This window comes from Rhinoraja longicauda, chromosome 30 (assembly GCF_053455715.1).
Source record: "Rhinoraja longicauda isolate Sanriku21f chromosome 30, sRhiLon1.1, whole genome shotgun sequence".
NCBI classification, from domain to species: domain Eukaryota; kingdom Metazoa; phylum Chordata; class Chondrichthyes; order Rajiformes; family Arhynchobatidae; genus Rhinoraja; species Rhinoraja longicauda.
The window spans coordinates 7,064,490-7,080,893 of NC_135982.1; the positions used below are offsets into that span (position 1 = coordinate 7,064,490).

At 47.9% G+C, this 16,404-nt stretch overlaps 1 protein-coding gene across 4 annotated transcripts in view; it reads right to left on the reverse strand.

Annotated features, from left to right (window-relative positions):
• pik3cd (phosphatidylinositol-4,5-bisphosphate 3-kinase, catalytic subunit delta) overlaps positions 1 to 16,404 on the reverse strand; it is a 177,288-nt gene that overhangs the window by 144,381 nt on the left and 16,503 nt on the right. The window contains exon 1 of one of the 4 annotated variants that reach the window (XM_078425741.1): positions 2,256 to 2,267. The exons of the other annotated variants lie outside the window; for them this stretch is intronic. The gene's annotated coding sequence lies outside the window, so the exon portion shown is untranslated. Of the gene's footprint in view, positions 1 to 2,255; positions 2,268 to 16,404 lie in introns of those variants that run through there. 4 annotated transcript variants of the gene reach the window in all.

Below are 16,404 nucleotides of genomic sequence, written 5' to 3' on the forward strand. Positions count from 1 at the left end.
TGCACCAATGATTTTCGAACAGGGCTACTAAATTAAAACTTGCAGATGAACAGGGAGGTTAGAACCAGCTTGAACCCTTGTTTCAATTTTCAAGACACAGACACAGACAGACACACAGACACACACACACACTATATATGCATTCACACAAACAAGCAAACAACAGTGCAAATTATGCCCACCAGTACTGTAGCCCAGTGTTATACAGTGACACACCTGTCCCTACCAGTACTATACCTAAAGTGTCATACAGTGACAGACCCATGCCCACCAGTAATGTACCCTAGCGTTTTACAGTGACAGACCCGTCCCCACCAGTATTGTACCCATGTTATACAACGATACACTCTGTGCAGGACTGGGTTGAACAGGCAGGCAGGGGTGAGTTGTTGCTAGACATAGATCAGAGCTTATTTAGATATAAGGAAATAACTGCAGATGCCGGTACAAATCGAAGGTATTTATTCACAAAGTGCTGGAGTAACTCAGCAGGTCGGGCAGCATCTCGGGAGAGAAGGAATGGGTGACGTTTCGGGTCGAGACCCTTCTTCAGACTGACATCACTGAGTTACTGAGTTATGCTGAGTTACTCCAGCACTTTGTGAATAAATAGAGCTTATTTGGAGATTGTAGTTTTTAATAACCTGCTCATGAACCTGGACGTTCCAGTTTTCAGGCTCCTGTACCTTCTTCCTGAGGGCAGGGGTGAAATGAGAGTGAGGCTGGGGTGGTGTGGGACATAGTTTGCTCTCAACATCTTCTGCACCAAGGAGACCACCGTTAATTCTGTTTCCCCTCTGGTGTGGCGATGCCTCCAGTCCTTCCAGCATTTGCTGCTTTTACATAAAAACGCTACGACTCTCTGGAGATGACTCACGAACGTACAGGTGACACTTTTCTAAATGGAGCGTGTTTCAAACCCACATCTCTGCAGATTTCAGGCACCTTCAAGATTACCACAAGTCACAAACTGCCTTCATCTCTAAATATTTCTCCTGGGTGAAACACACAAGAACAACTTCTCTCCCATTTCCGACACAAAAAGGAACTACGCCTTTCTCAGAAAGTCTTTTTGTCATTTCAGAACTTGTGTTTTTTTCCCCCCCTCTATTTAAAGAAAAACATTGAGATATTTATTCCCTTTCAAGTTCCCTTTTACTTTTTCTACAGTCAGAACTAACTCTACCTTTGTCAGTCTAGGTCCTGCACCTCCCAGCCCCAGCCTCCAATCAATTGTAATCAGCACCCCACTACTCCCAGTGGAAGTGCCCATTCCTCGAGGAACACAGGCGAGTCAATACCCCTGGTCAGCTGGCGGCCGGGGGCGAGGCGAGGATCGGCAGAGTCCATGGTTCCAGCCCGCGGGCGGCCAGAGTGCGGGTAATGGTCAGCGGTGGCTCAATCTGGTCCTGACCCGACACGTCACCTCTTCATGTTCTCCAGAGACGCTGCCTGACCCGCTGAGTTACTCCAGCACTTTGTGTCATTCTTTGTAAACCAGCATCTGCAGTTCCTCGTTTCCACAATCTACCCCACCGACGTCAACTCAACTAGTTTCGTGCCACACAGCACCACCCTACAACAACTAGAGAGCAGTCCTGAACTACCATCTACCTCATTGGAGAGCCTCAGACTATCTTTGATCAGTTTTTTCCTGGCTTTATCTTGCACGTAACGTTATTCACATTATTCCCTTCATCAGGTGCCTGTACACTGTGGAAGGCTCAATTGTAATCATGTCTTGCCTTTCTGCTGATTGGCTAGCACACAGCAAAAGCTTTTCACTGTACCTACCGGTGCACATGACAATAAGCTAAACTCACAACAGCTTCTTGGTCACCTCTTCAGGAACCTCATTGAAAAGGCGCAGGGGTAGAGTTGCTGCCTTACAGTGCCCAGAGACCCGGGTTGAATCCTGACTATGGGTGCTGTCTGTACGGAGTTTGTACGTTCTCCCCGTGACCTGCGTGGGATCTCTTAGAGATCTTCCGTTTCGTCTCACACTCCAAAGGTGTACAGGTTTGTAGATTAATTGGCTTGTAAATTGTCCCTGTTGTGTGTAGGATGGTGTTAGTGTACGGGGATCGCTGGTCAGCACGGACTCGGTGGGCCGAAGGGCCTGTTTCACAGCTGTGTCTCGAAACTAAACAAAATTGAGGAGACACAATTTCCCCTCACTAAATGCATGCCGACATCCCTAATCAGTCCTTCCCGATGCAAATGCACGCAGATGTGATCTCACTCCAACAACTTACCCTCCACTGAAGGCAGGCTCACCGATCCGTCGTTCCCCGGCTTTTCCTTGCAGCCTTTCTTAGAGAGAGGCACAATATTATCCACCCTCCAATCTTCCGGTATCTCACCCAGTAGCTATCAATGGTGCAAATATCTCTGCCAGTGGCCCTCCATCATCTCACCCGGCTTCCCACAGCAGCCTGGGTTGGAACTCATCCCAGTGCTGGGGATTTATCGACCCGTACGCGTTTGAAGACCCCTGCACCTCCTCTGTAACGTGGGCTGTGAGAGAGAGAGAAGCGCTGGGAAGAGAGGATGTAGGAGGAGGAAGCAAAAACATATGTAAATAAGCAGAGGGGTCAGTGAGTCATAACCAAAGGTACGTTCAGATCATTTAAATAAAACCTGTGACTGGCATAAAGTTATGGAAATCAGTTCATAGTCAGAAGCGAAAATAACTACGAAGGGAACAAAATCAAGAACTATTGTGCTTGTCGAAACAAAAACAGGAGAGGAACAGGAGTGGGCTCTGAAACCATTAGGCCACCAGATACACGGCCATCTTCACTTCCACAGGGTCCAGGTTGTCTCAACTTTCACAAGATCCTCCACTATCTCAGCTTCCAGAGCTGTGGTTATCTTGAGACATGGGTGCATTAACTTGCAGTACGACGACTGTCTTGAGTTCCACAAGACCTACAGCGGCACAGAGGCACAGAGCGGTGGAGTTGCTGCCTTACAGCATCAGAGAGCCGGGTTCGATCCTGACCACGAGTTCTGTCTGCACGGTGTTTGCACGTTCCCCTCGTGGCCGCGTGGGTTTTCTCCGGGTGCTCCGGTTTCCACCCGGACACCAAAGACGTACAGGTTTGTAGGTCAATTGGCTTGGGTAAAGATTGTAAACTGTCCCTAGTGTGTGTAGGATAGTGCTCGTGTACGGGGATCGCTTGCCAGCATGGACTCAGTGGGTCGAATGGCCTGTTTTTGAGCTGTATCTCTAAACTAAAACGTAACTTTTTAACTTCCACCAGATCTCCAGCTGTCTTGACTTCCACAAGATCTACGACCATCTTCACCTCCACCAGAGCCAGGGCTGCCTTAGCTTCTGAGCATCATGGAGCAGTGGGCAACAGAGTTACAGAGCACAGGCCATGGTCTTACCCTAATGAGCAGCCTCCCACAACTCTCATGCTTTCATCCGGAACACAATTGCAGTCCAGTTTAACTGTTTTCAGTTCAACTGAGATCAAAAGGCTGATTAGCCTAAAGTTCCCCATTTGAAAAACAAAATTGGAATCAAGTAGAGTAAACATACAGAATACAGAGTTATAGGAAGGAAAACTGCAGATGCTGGTTAAAATCGAAGGTAGACACAAAATGCTGGAGTAACTCAGCGGGTCAGGCAGCATCTCGGGAGAGAAGGAATGGGCGACGTTTCGGGTCGAGACCCTTCTTCAGTCTGAAGAAGGGTCTCGACCCGAAACGTCACCCATTCCTTCTCTCCCGAAATGCTGCCCGACCCGCTGAGTTACTCCAGCATTTTGTGTCCACACAGAACACAGAGACAGTGGTTCAGGCATAGTGGTCAGCAATAATCACACTTCAGGAAAGCAGTTTACAGACTGACTCGATCCTCAAATGCACCTGAAGAAACACTTGCATTGTGCAGGATAAATGATTGATAACTGCTCCTACTTCTTATGATCTTGATATGATACCGCAGAGATGCAGCTGGTAGGGCTGCGGTCTCACAGCGTCAGAAACCCGGCTTGGATCCCGATCTTGGGTGCTGTCTGTGTGGAGTTTGTACGTTACCCTAGTGACCGCTTGTGTTTCCTCCGGATTCTCCGGTTTCCTCCCACATCCCAAAGATTTTAGATTTAGATTTTAGATTTAGAGATACAGCACAGAAACAGGCCCTTCGGCCCACCGGGTCCGCGCCGCCCAGCGATCCCCGCACACTAGCACTATCCTACACCCACTAGGGACAGTTTTTACATTTGCCCAGCCAATTAACCTACATACCTGTACGTCTTTGGAGTGTGGGAGGAAACCGAAGATCTCGGAGAAAACCCACGCAGGTCATGGGAAGAACGTACAAACTCCGTACAGACAGCACCCGTAGTCAGGATCGAACCTGAGTCTCCGGCGCTGCATTCGCTGTAAGGCAGCAACTCTACCGCTGCGCCACCGTGCCGCCCTGCAAAGACTTGCAGGTTTGTAGCTGGTCTCTGTAAATTTGTTCCTAATGTGTATGGATGTGAAAGTGGAATAACATAGAACTAGTGTAAACGTGGTCGGCGTGGACACGGTGGAACCAAGGGTCTGTTTCCATGCCACATCTTTCAATCGTTCAATTTAACACCATTATCGTCTGAACGACAAATTGTATAAATCATGTCAAAATCAACTGATATTTATTCTAATCCAGGTACGAAACTCCACTTCCCATCACAAAGTAAATTGAATTAAGGATTATTTCGCATAGGCATAAAAAATGAAACATGGTATCACAAAATGCTGGAGTAACTCAGCGGATCAGGCAGCATCTCTGGAGAGAAGGAATGGGTGACGTTTCTGAAATGTCACCCATTCCTTCTCTCCTGAGATGCTGCCTGACCTGCTGAGTTACCCCAGTATTCTGTGTCTACCTTAGAATAGATCATTGTTAGAGATGAGAAGGTAACAACAAAGCAAACAGAGATAAGATGTAGACGAGGACTGTCAGACTGGTCGGAGAACTGGGAAGGGGGGAGGGATGGAGAGAGAGGGAAGGCAAGGGTTACTTGAAGTTAGCGAAGTCAATATTCAAACACCCATCGTATTGCATGGGGAACATCACCATGGTGCTCTGGTGCTGTGAGTGGTGAATGGGATGAGTGGTTTTAGAGATACAGCATGAAAACAGGTCCTTCGGCCTGCCGAGTCCAGGAGAACGTGCAAACTCCGTGTGGACAGCGCCCATTGTCAGGATCGAACCGGGGTCTCTGGCGCACGAAGGGAGCGCTTCTACTGCTACGCCACCGTGCTGCCCTGCGGTAAATGTCTACGTGGTAACTTTGAGGTCATTGGTTCTAGGAAGGCTGCTCGAAGGGTGCGTGGATGGACAGCCCTTTGGAACTCTGAGGATTGCTCGCTGTTCATGTATAATCTACACGTGTCACAAAGTGCAAATCTGGCTCTCCTCCAACCATTTCAGGGCAAACAACTTCCCAGTATCTGTCGCACACTCCGACTACAAAGTTACACAGAATCATATCACCTGACCTTGCTGATAATCTACAGGGATTCCTAGAAAGACTTCAAGTTGATTGCAGGCAGGCGGGAGACTGTACTCACGGTAAACGACGGGGAACAAAACACAACGGAAGACCGGGGGAACTGCAGATGTTGGCTGATCAAAAGCAAAGGCAAAGTGCAGGAGTAACTCAGCGGGTCAGGCAGCAAGTCTGGAAAACATGGATCGGCCATGTTTCGGGTCAGGACCCTTCTTCGGACTGAAGGAGTAGAACGAAAGTCGGGGAAAGGGAGGTGGGGACAGGACAAAGCCTGGGAAGTGATAGGTGGATACAGATAATTGGGGTGGGGGGGGGAGAGTTTAATGGTAGATGGGTGGACAGAGGCTGAAGGTCAAAGGGTGTAATTTAAGGAGAAGAGTGAAATATGAAGCCAGAGGAAGGGATCTGGATGGAAGGGGATGGGGATGGGTTTGCATCCAGGTGGGGTACAGGGAAGAGAGGGGTGGAAAAAGGAGGGCAGCTCTCCCCTATTCCGCCCCTCCTCTCTCCCCCCTATCTCCCCCTCTCCCACCACCTCTCCCCCCACCCCCCCTCCACCCCTCCAAATGTCAGGATGGTTAGATTGCAACATCTTCATTGGCCGTGTTTTACCCCGCTATTGTGCTCCTGCCATGGCCCACAGGAGGTACATGGACCACTCCAAGGTTATTGCCTCACCCCTCCTTGAAACAATAATACACACTGGCAGCAGAAAGCAAACACCCCTGCAGACCACCACTAACCCAGCACCTTCCCCTCCTCCTTCCCAGATCTCCCTCTATCTTCCTGTCTCCACCTATATCCTTCCTTTGTCCCGCCCCCCTGACATCAGTCTGAAGAAGGGTCTCGACCCGAAACGTCACCCATTCCTTCTCTCCCGAGATGCTGCCTGACCTGCTGAGTTACTCCAGCATTTTGTGAATAAATACCTTCGATTTGTACCAGCATCTGCAGTTATTTTCTTATACCACTAACCCAGCATCTCATTCTTGTCAACTTCCGCAGTTGCCATCGTGGGATTTGGTGCTGTGGCCCTGGGTTGCGCTGGGCTGGTTATCAACAGTTACACCCTCACTCTCTGTCCTCTCACACCCCTTAGACCCAGATCCAAGCCCGGTGCAAGCCAGCTAGACAGACGAACGTACGCGTCATGGCAGAGGAGCTTTCTGCCTCTTCACCCTGCTCCATCAATTACCAGATCATGGCGGCACAGGGCCGGTGTACACACCGATCAGCCAAAACATTATGACCACTGACAGGCGAAGTGAATAACATTGATTATCTTGTTCCAATGGCACCTGTCAAGGGGTGGGATATATTAGGCAGCAAGTGAACAGTCAGTTCTTGACGTTGATGTGTTGGATGCAGGAGAAATGGGCAGGAGTAAAGACCTGAGCGACTTTGACAAGGGCCAAATTGTTATGGCCAGACGACTGGGTCAGAGCATCTCTGAAACGGCAAGGCTTGTGGGGTGCCCCCGGTCAGCAGTGGTGAGTACCGACCGACAGTGGTCCGAGGAGGGACAAACCACAAACCGGCGACAGGGTGTTGGGCGCCCAAGGCTCATCGATGCGCGAGGGCAACGAAGGCTATCCCGTCTGGTTCGAACCGACAGAAGGTCGACTGTGGCACAAGTCGCACTTTTAATGGTGGTCACGGGAGGAATGTGTCACAATACACAGTGCATCGCACCCTGCTGTGTATGGGGCTGCACACGGAGGACCAACAGCGTATTAGGCAGGTGGTCATAATGTTTTGGCTGATCGATGTACAGGGGTTGTTGAGAAACCAACAGTGGGACAGCTGGTAGAGCTGCTGCCTCACAGCACCAGAGACCCGGGTTCGATGCTGACCTCAGTACTGTGCACCTGTATCCCCCCAGCTCCTTCCTCAATAAAAGGTTTCACTTTCTAAATGACCACCATTAAGTGTTCTATAAACTCACCCCACACAATGTACGAGACTCTGGCATCATAGAAACATAGAACCTAGGTGCAAAATAGAGCCAGCACCGCCATTCAATATGGTCATGGCTGATCGTCCGAAATCAGTACCCCGTTCCTGCTTTCCCCCCATATCCCTTGATTCCGTTAGCCCTAAGTGCTAAGAGCTACATCTAGTATAATAATGCCCTGCATTTAAAAAAAATCAAATGTAATAAAAAGTAAACGCAGATGCTGGTTTATACCAAACATAGATACAAAATGCTGGAGTAACTCAGCGGGTCAAGTAGCATGAACACAGGTAGGTGGCCTATCGGATCGGGACCCTTCTTCAGACTGATTGTAGGGAGAGAGGGGTGGAATCTGGAACCAAAAGGCGACCAGGACAAACCAGTTGCCGGCCCGGTCTTGTCCTGGTCTTTCCTTGCCTCCAGTTCCCTCCCCACCAGAATTGGTCTTAAGAAGGGTCCCGGAGATGTCACCCACCCGTGTTCTCCAGAGATGCTGCCTGACCCACCACTGAGTTACCCCAGCACTTTGTGTCCATCTGTGGTATAAACCAGTATTTCCAGGTCTCCTGAGTTACTCCCAGCAATTTGTGTCCATCTGTGGTATAAACCAGTATTTCCAGATCTCCTGAGTTACCCCAGCACTTTGTGTCCATCTGTGGTATAAACCAGTATTTCCAGATCTCCTGAGTTACCCCCAGCAATTTGTGTCCATCTGTGGTATAAACCAGTATCTCCAGGTCTCCTGAGTTACTCCACCACTTTGCGTCTATCTTTATAAAACAAAATCAAGTCTGTCTTTCGACAATGATCAGCAACTTTTATTTTCATTTGCAAATGGGGACTGTTGAGGCTGCAACTTCTGAGCAGAAGTGACAAAGAGCGAGCTCAGCTCTGACTTGAGGAGTTGACTATTCCGGATGTTGGCAGCTGCTGAGGCAGGGAGGGGGCTCTTTAGACTTCACACTGGGAAGCAACTCAGTCGCCTCGCGTTCCTCTGGAGTTGGTGCAAACATGTACGGCTTGGTGCCGCCAGCTAGGCAGTCAGTCACAAAGATGAGATCAGAGCAAGATAGACCACTCGACCCTAAAAACCGTTGTATGCCATGGCGCCATCTTAGTAGGCAGAAACTTGCAGAAACATTTTTAAAGAAAAATAACAGAAATCTGTGAATTGATAGATGAGATATATTCTGCATTTTTATGGTATCACCACACATACTGTTCCCCCAAAACACTGATCGCACTGCGAGAGGTAGAGCGAACGGTGGGTTTTGCTTACTAAAATGGCGGCCGTTTCGCTCCTTTGCGTACTACACTTCAGTATAGGCGATTACGACGGAGTGGTTTATCTTGCTCCTCTAGTATCTTTGGTCAGTCATCCCCACCCGCTCCCCGAACAGCCATCCACCTTCAGAAGGTGTAACATTTGCAAACTTCCACAAACAGCAAAGATTGCCAGTTCTAGGATTGTAAGTTGATGGACATAAACATTGCACCTGATCGTCGGGACAATATTACGTCTCACAAATTCTCAATTGCTGAGTTGTGCACTGATCAGACAGCACAGTTGCAACCACTGAAACTCTACAAATTCCAATATACGGCACATTATCTACTAGTGAAATATCTGCAGTACGGTTTATACCACCATGTTGTAGGAAAGTTGTTATCAAGCTGCAAAGGGTGCAGAGAAGATTTACGAAGATATTTATAAGATCATTAGTGATTGGAGTAGAATGAGGCCATTCGGCCCATCAATGTGTGTAGTTCTCGACCAACTGCGCCACCATTTTAGTAAGCAAAACGCACCGTTCGCTCTACCTCTCGCAGTGTAATCAGTTTTTTGGGGGAACAGTATGTGTGGTGAATGCATTCGAGAGAGCTAGATAGAGCTCTTAAGGATAGCAGAGTCAGGGGGTATGGGGAGAAGGCAGGAACGGGGTACTGATTGAGAATGATCAGCCATGATCACATTGAATGGCGGTGCTGGCTCGAAGGGCCGAATGGCCTCCTCCTGCACCTATTGTCTATTGTAATAGGTTACAGCTCAACATTTCCCTGCTCACTGCCGATCAGCAGACTGACCAAGTTGATCTTAACTGGAAGCAACTTAATCTATTTCCTGCAGTTATTTTCAGTCACAACATGTTGAACACATACTTCTTGCCATCATGACCACCAATGTGGTCAACCCTCACTTTTCCTGTCGCTGAGGGATGAAACAGGGTAAGATTTAGGCAGTTACAGAACGACCAAAGAATGGGGAAAGAGCTGGTGCCGTACAGTCATCCCCAATCGCGCGCGCCCCCCCCCCCCCACCTTCCCCTTCCACCCACATCCCTCCGTCTTCACATTTCACTCCTTCTCTGCCACCATTTTGGCTCCTGTCCACCTTCAGCCTTTGTGACCTACTCTGCCCAACTATCCCTCAAACCCCTCCCTCACCTGTATCCACCTATCACTCTGTGCAGACTCCACCTCTCTTCTCCAGCTTTCTCCCCCCCCCCCCCCAACTCCAATCAGTCTGAAGAAGGGTCCAGACCCAAAATGGCGTCGGTCCATCCCCTCCACAGATGATGCCTGACCCGCTGAGTTCCTCCAGCACTGTGTATTTAGGTTGGTTATACTTCTGCTTTCTGTTCATTTGAAGCAGATGGAATCTCACTAATTCTCAGCTGGTATCAGTAATAGTGAATTCAAAGTTACTGACCCCCTACGGCACTTACGAGAAGGTAATATGTAAACTTTAGCAGGTCTGGTGTCTGTCGTTCCAAACCCAAAGTACCTTGTTGACTCTGAACCAAAGATACTAGAGGAGCAAGATGAACCACTCCGTTGAAATCGCCTATACTGAAGTGTAGTACGCAAAGGAGCGTAACGTCCGCCATTTTAGTAAGCAAAATCCGCCGTTTGCTCTACCTCTCGCAGTGTAATCAGTGTTTTGGGGGAACAATATGTGTGATGATACCATTAAAATGCAGAATATATCTCATCTATCAACTAACTCACAGATTTTTTAAAATTTTTTTAAAAAATGTTTCTGCAAGTTTCTGCCTACTAAAATGGCGCCGTGACATACTACGGTTTTTAGGGTCGAGTGGTCTATCTTGCTCTGCTCTATTATCTTTGCTCTGAACCAGCCTCTGAAAGAGCCCAACAACCTTCTCAGCTGACCCAACTACAACAGAGAGACACAGCATGGAAGCAGGCCCTTCAGCCCACCCAGTCCATGCTGACCATCGATCATAAATCCTATTTTAACTACAAACCCCGCATGTCTTTGAAGTGTGGGAAGGAAACCGGAACACCCGGAGGAAACCCACGCGGTTAGGGGAAGAACTTGCAAACTCCACACAGACAGCACCCGAGGTCAGGATGGAACCCGGGTTTCTGTTGCTGTGAGGCAGCGGCTCTATCTGTCGCGCCACTGTGCCTCCACAATGTCACAATGTAACACAAATAAAACAAGATGACTCATTCAGTGGTGACTGATGGACCAGGGTCCGTGCACATCATCTCAAACTAGCAACGCATTGCTTTTCTACTGTATCATAGTCTACCTTGTCAGGCTTGAACCTGCACTAAATGGACTCCAACAGTGCCTCCCCGCCCAACTCTCAAGGGCTATCATAGAGAGGGCAACAAACGCTGGTCTTGACTTGTCAGTGAATACACTGACGACCACCCAAAAACCCACAAAGAAAGAAATATGTCTTCAGGAATTCGTGTAGTCAGAGGGTGGCGAATCCGTGGAACTCATTGCCACAGATTGTCGCTGAGGCCAAGTCAATGGGTATTTTTAGGGTGGAGATTGACAAAAGATTCTTGATTAGTACGGGTCTCAGGGGTTATGTGGAGAAGGCAGGAGAATGGGGTTGAGAGGGAAAGATAGATCAGCCATGATTGACTGGCGGAGTAGACTCGATAAGCCGAATGGTCTAATTCTGCTGCTATAAACTTTTGAATGTAGGTATTAATCCACAAATCAGCACGTCTTTGGGAAGTGAGGGGACATGGGGATTTGTAGACTTGCGTACAGTTTACCCTTGTTATTATGGATCTCTTAGCACAGATTTCGGTTATATCAGACAAAACCTGTTGTAAGCAAGGCATCCATTCATACTGGGAGCAAAGTACCGATGTTGGTGTCTCACAGAGTGGCCACACAGTGGTTGGAGCAAACCTTGTCTCAGTGTTTAAAGTATTATGTATTTTGTGTCTTTTCCTGTTTTTGTGCATCTTGTTTAATGAATGTTTATCGGCTGTTGTTCCGGCGATGTATATATTTACCCCCCTTACTCTGTTATAACGGACAGCTGGCAATAACAGGCATCATTTCCTCCCCCCCCCCCTCCCATGGTCCTTTATAACGAGGGTTATCTGTACTATCATTGGTCTGCCCCACCGTTCTGCACATAAACAGAAGAGTAATTTCAAACTATAGCCAAACGTCGCACTCTTACCCAGATTTTAGATTTTGTTTTTAGATTTTGTTTTAGAGATACAGCCCTTCGGCCCACCGGGTCCGCGCCGCCCAGCGATCCCCGCACACTAACACTATCCTACACCCACTAGGGACAATTCTTACATTTGCCCAGCCAATTAACCTACATACCTGTACGTCTTTGCAGAGACTGAAGCTGGAGGGCGCAGGTTTAAGCTGAGAGTGGAACGATTTTTAAAGGGAATCTGAGGGACTGTTTCTTTTCCCTACAGAGGGTGGTGGGCACATGGAATGAGCTGCCAGAGGAGGAGAGTAGTGGCCACAATGTTTAAATGACACACGGAAAGGGGACATTTAAATGGATATGGGCTAAACTCAGGCAAATGGGATTAGCATGAAGAGACATCTAGGTCAGCATGGACAAGTTGGGCTGAAGGGCCTGTTGTTTCCAAGCTGTGTAATTCTATGGATCTATAACAAGTCTGCTTTTCCCCTATTAACTTTGGGGTTACAGATGTGGTTTTGACACATTTAACCAACACTGCAGTCTCTCAGTCGTTTATGAGAAAGGTGACTAATAGTCAGAATGGCTCAGTGCTGGTTAACTAATCAAAATCAAAGATGATCGGCAGTATGCCTTTGGGCAGCAACACAATTAGTTTAGTTTAGTTTAGCAGAAACAGGCCCTTCGGCCCATCGAGTCTGCGCCGACCAGCGATCCCCGTACATTAACACCATTCTGCACACATCAGGGACAATTTTACAATTACACCAAGCTAATTGACCTACAAACCTGTATGTCTTTGGAGTGTAGGAGGAAACCGGGGCATCCGGAGAAAACCCACGCAAGTCACGGGGGGAATGTACAAACTCCGTGCAGACAGCACCTGTAGTGAGGATGGAACCCGGGTCTCTGGCGCTGTGAGGCAGCAATTCTACCGCTGCGCCACCGTGCCTCCGGTTGGCAGCACTTTTGTCGTTAGGTCAGAATGTTCCAGGTTTACGATCAACTCCGGGGGACTCGAGTGTAAAATCCCATCTGATGCCCCCGGGTGGAAAGGAGAGAGCAGGGCGCTGCTGGCTACACCATTGTTTCCATACAACATTAAACCAGGTGGAAATAAAGGGTCCCAGGGGAAAAGGAAGGTCCTAGAGTCATGCAGCGGTGGGAAAAGGCCCTTCAGCCCAACTTGCCCACACAGACCAACATGCCCCATCTACACTCGTCCCACCTGCTTGGCCCATAACCCACTAACCCTATCCCATCCATGTACCTGTCCAAATGTCTCTTAAATGTTTGGAGCCATTGAGTCATACAGGACGAAAACAGGCCCTTTGACCCAACTCGTCCATGCCAACCAAGACGCTCTGCCTAGGCTAGGCCCATTTGCCTGCATTTGGCCAAGATCCCTCCAATCCTTTCCTATCCAAGTACCTGTCCAAGTGCCTTTTAAATCTCATTATAATACCTGCCTCAAGTACTTTCTCAGCCATCTCATTCCGTACGCCAACTAAAAATTGTAAATTCCCCCATGTCTGTAGAATAGTGCTAGTGTACGGGGTGATCAGTGATCAGCACAGACTTGGTGGGCCGAAGGGCCTGTTTGCGTGGTGTATCTCTGAAGTCTAAAGTACTGGGAACATTAGAGTCATCCTCCAACAAACTCCAAGAACGGACAATCTTTCGGTTTAATATTTCATCCAAAAGTTGTAAGACTGCACGACCATATGAGTTTACAACGCTCCCCCAGTAACACAGAGAGCTATCAGCTTAGATTCCCGTGTCCTGTGTCCACACCTCGAGAGTGCGATTTAAACCCAGAGATATGAACCGTTATACTGGTCCAGTTGCTAAGCGATGTATTGATCAGAAAATTAAACCAAATCTGAAGAAATAGTGTCAACCGAATGATTCCAGTGGTATATTGCTTAAAACATTTTTTAAATACCTGCCTGCGACTAAAGAGAGCTTTGCATGGCTCTGCGTGAGTTTTAAAGCAGTGCAGCCAAAAATTCTTCACTACTAGACACAAAAAGGTGGAGTAACTCAGCGGGACAGGCAGCATCTCTGGAGAAGAGGAATGGGTCAAGACCTTTCTCTCCGGCAATGCTGCCTGTCCCCGCTGAGTTACTCCAGCTTTTTGTGTCTATCGTCGGTCTAAACCAGCATCTGCAGTTCCTTCCGATACAATCTTCGCTACTGGTTTGCAAAATACTTTAACAAAGTGATAGAGTTGATATCAAATCACCTCAGGAGATTACGATCAGATCAAAGTGATAACAGAGTGGAAAACAGCGTACAGATGTGACACGATTGCATGGTTGTGTCTCATAAATAAGCAGCATTTTCACAAGCCAAGCAAGGGTGATGAAATAATTACTCAAATCACAACAAGTCAGGCTTGTAGTTTATGTTTGGCACATTACAAAGCTGGAGTTACTCCCACTTCCTGCAGCCCAGTAGGTCTCAGCATCTTATTACTAATTAATTTGTGCAAGTTGCCTTTTAAGTGCAACAGAACTCTTCCGTTCCGCTGTCAAAAGACGCTTTGCTTTGAAGGAGAGCTTGGGAAGTGCTCCAGATCCAAATGCTCGGCACGGTGGCGCAGCGATAGAGTTGCTGCCTTACAGCGTCAGAGACCCGGGTTCAATCCTGACTACGGGTGGTGTTTGCACGCTCTCCCCGAGACCGCGTGGGTTTTCTCCGGGAGTATCGGTTTCCTCCCACATTCTGAAGACGTACAGGCTTGTAGATTAATTGGCTTCGGTAAAATTGTAAATTGTCCCTAGTGTGCAGGATAGTGTTAATGTACGAGGCGATCGCTGGTTGAGGCAGACTCGGTGGGCCGAAAGGCCTGTTTCCACGCTGTATCTCTAAAGTCTAACTCAGTGGGTCAGGCAGTATCCCCGGGGAGCGTGGACAGGCGATGTTTCAGTCAGGACCCTTCTCGCGACCCTTCTTCACGTCTGAAGAAGGGTCCAGACCCGAAACCCTCCACAGATGCTGCCTGACCCGCTGGGTTCCTCCAGCACTTTGTGTCTTGCTCAAGATGCCAACATCTGCAGATTCTTGTGTCGCCAAGAAAAATAACTGTTGGGTATCGTAAATCAAAAGCTTGTCTCACTGAAGAAACTGTATTGATAGGTGCAACGGATTCATTGACTGAAAAGAAAAGCCCAGTGATTTTATCTGGAATTTACTTCTGGAGGTCCCAAAGTAAGTTATTATCTTAATTGTAAAATCCTCCTTTGTGACCACTAATCCCAAAGACCCCATCTGAACAAGTGCTGAAATTTCAGGAGCACCGTGGGTAGCGAAACATGGCACTATTTGCAAAGGCTAACTCTGGAATACTAACCAATTACTTTTATCGCCATTACTTTATGTAATCTTAAAAGAATAAGAGAAGCAAAAAAACAGGGCAGGGTCCTCAATGGATTTTTAATGATAGTAATTGCAGTCAGTATATAATTTACCATTATAATCGTAGTGTATAATTCAGTATAATTTTGACACTTTAACGATCGTGCACATCTGATGCATCAGGGGCACGACGTCATTTGCAAAAGCAAAATGTTGCAAATGTTGGAAATCTGAACCAAAGCCAGAAAAAAGGAGACAAAGTGCTGGAGCAACTGCTCTATTCTGCTTCAATCGAAGGTAGACACAAAATGCTGGAGTAACTCAGCGGGTCAGGCAGCATCTCCGGAGAGAAGGAGTGGGTGACGTTTCGGGTCGAGACCCTTCTTCAGATACCTTCTTTGTGATACCTTCAATTTGTACCAGCATCTGCAGTTATTTTCCTACTGTTCTGCTCCAATGGTAACTACCAGCTCTGCTGAGAGATCATTGACAGAAAACATGAACTGTTTTTCTCTCCGTTGAGGTGGCCTGATCTGCTGAGGATTTCTAGCGTTTCCTCATTTATCACTTTGGACTCTGAGTTGATGGTACCCTAGCTTCCGCGTATGGAAGATGTCACAGTGCGAAACTCACTCTTGCAAATCGTTCGACACTTCAGTGCGTTGCTTGCTTCACAATAGTTGAAGCAATATTCATTCCCCGTGAAGCATCTTAACACACAACGAGGGTAGTGGGTATGGTGGCATGCTGGTTAAATTACATCCCAGGCAACCACAAATCTAGACGGTTGATGTGAAGCCATGAGATTGAATCCCAGTTTGGCAGCTTTCAGGACGGGCGATGGCAGTGATGTAACATTTGAAACATGGACGATGGACACGAAAGAAGAAGAAAAAGCTGGAATTTGGCATCATTACAATCGGGAATAATGGCGATAACAATTTGGGGCGGCACAGTGGCAGGGACCTGAAGAAGGGTCTCGACCCGAAACGTCGCCCATTCCTTCTCTCCAGAGATGCTGCCTGTCCCGCTGAGTTACTCCAGCATTTTGTGTCTACCTTCGATTTAAAACCAGCATCTGCAGTTCTTTCCAACACAGCGGTAGAGTTGCTGCCTTACAGCGCCAGAG